This window comes from Poecilia formosa, unplaced genomic scaffold, assembly GCF_000485575.1.
Source record: "Poecilia formosa unplaced genomic scaffold, Poecilia_formosa-5.1.2 Scaffold379, whole genome shotgun sequence".
Classification (NCBI taxonomy): Eukaryota; Metazoa; Chordata; class Actinopteri; order Cyprinodontiformes; family Poeciliidae; genus Poecilia; species Poecilia formosa.
Genome location: NW_006800318.1, coordinates 68,426 through 70,329, shown reverse-complemented (window position 1 = coordinate 70,329; position 1,904 = coordinate 68,426). Strand labels below are relative to the sequence as shown.

The window sequence follows — 1,904 nt, the reverse complement described above, 5'->3', positions numbered from 1 at the left end:
AAGAAGAAGAAGAAGAAGAACAAGAAGAGCTGCAATCGATACAGTTGCAGCCAAGCATGTTTTAATGTTACACAATACAGTTTTACCAAGTTGCTCAAAGTCTAAACTGGCATTGTTGTGCATATAAGGTGTAAAGTTTACCTTCGACCAAACGCCCCCCAAAGGAATCCCAGCGCCCGCCTTATGTAAAAATGTCCGCCAGCGCCCCCTGCCGTCCTCTGAACGCCCCCTGGGGGGCGGTACCGCCCACGTTGAGAACCGCTATATTAGAGGAAGATGGTGGAAGTAATTTTCTGAAAACTTTGTATTTCAACTTATCTTCTCTTACTTCCTGTTAGGCTTTCCACAGTCTGGTCTGGAGAGCTCCAAATCATGCCCCCAAAGAGGCAGGTACCAATGAACCCAAAGCTGCAGAGACAGTTTTTCAACACACAAGGAGCTTCTGTCGAGTGTCTTGCTTGTTCTTCATGATGCTGTTTGTTCACAGAATTCAGAGACACACAACAAACCTACAGTTCAAACTAGACATGTGCAATATACAAACAGAAACATAATCTTTGTCAGATTTTGGGTCTCGGATCATTAGTGCCACTAAGCTTTTCCTTGTTGGCTGATATCTTAAGATCTTGGTCATTATTTCCACACAATGTTATTTCCATCATACTGGTCATTATGACCAATTTACTTTCATCGGACCACAACACATCACAACAAATGGGTCTTTGTCAATGAATACATTTACAAACTGTGACGTTTCAATGTCATTTTCGGTGTAATGACTTGTTCTTTACTGACTGACCTTTCACCCCATTGGCACAGGACTTGCTTCCCTGTGGATGCGCTGTCCTCCCAGCTGCAGCCAGTATCTTCTCCGTCTGTTCAGGGTTGACACATTTCAGAACAAACTTTTCTCCTTTCTGGGACACAGAGATGTCAGAAACAATATGAAGACTACATTCTGTCCACATTTCTATGTAAATAAGAAAATAATCTCTCATTATTCTAACGTTCAGTGACTATAAGTTTTAGTCTAAAATATAGAAGATATCTCTAGTGCAACAGACAACTGCTGTATCTCAATGTTTAAAATAGATTTAGGCTTTAATAGTTTCACTGACTGGCTAACTCCTTTCAGCACAATAGTCTTTTCCAGCGTCCCAGTAAATATCGTTTTTGAAGCAAAAATTGACACCCAGTGAATCAAGAGAAAAATTTGTTGTCCATCCCCATTGTTGACAGGTATCATGTGTGCATCAGATTTACAGGTGTATCAGAAACACACAAATACAAAGGTTCTGTTTACAACCATTGTGGAAAAAAAAGGAAACAAAAAAGGTGAATTAGGTTGACATAAATGCACCCTGCCCAAGTTCATATTTAAATTAAACCAAACAGAAAAGAACACCATCTGGTAAATAATAACTGGTGTCACAAGCATTATGCAGAATGTAAGGGGTGGGGATATAAATATACATTCATATCTGTCATGATTTGGTATTGTTTGTGGTGAGAGAGACACTCGTAGGCCCATGCAGACATTTAGAAGGTGTTTAATGATGATCCAGGGTAACAAAATCCAGAAATACAAGGAGCAACGAGGAACAAGACGTGTAGTGACAGTCCGACCAGTAAAGCACAAGGACAAAGGTTTCATCCATCCATCCATTTTCCTTCACCCTTGTCCCTCAGTGGGGTCGGGACGGGTGCTGGTGCCTATCTCCAGCTCACGTTCCGGGCGAGAGGCGGGGTACACCCTGGACAGGTCGCCAGTCTGTCGCAGGGCAGGACAAAGGTTTATAAAAAAATATTTTCTATTTATTTTTCCAAAGAAAATCTTAAAAGGTTTCAACAACAAATCTAAAAAATATAACAAAATGGGCCCAAAAGAAATCAACTAAGGCAAA

General features: G+C 40.9%; 1 long non-coding RNA gene across 1 annotated transcript in view; it reads left to right on the top strand.

The window, feature by feature from the left end:
• The first annotated feature begins 850 nt into the window (after window positions 1-850).
• LOC107833408 (uncharacterized) overlaps window positions 851-1,904 on the top strand; it is a 7,761-nt gene continuing 6,707 nt past the window's right edge. The window contains exon 1 of the long non-coding RNA XR_001659156.1: window positions 851-862. This is a non-coding gene — a long non-coding RNA (uncharacterized LOC107833408). The remainder of the gene's footprint in view (window positions 863-1,904) is intronic.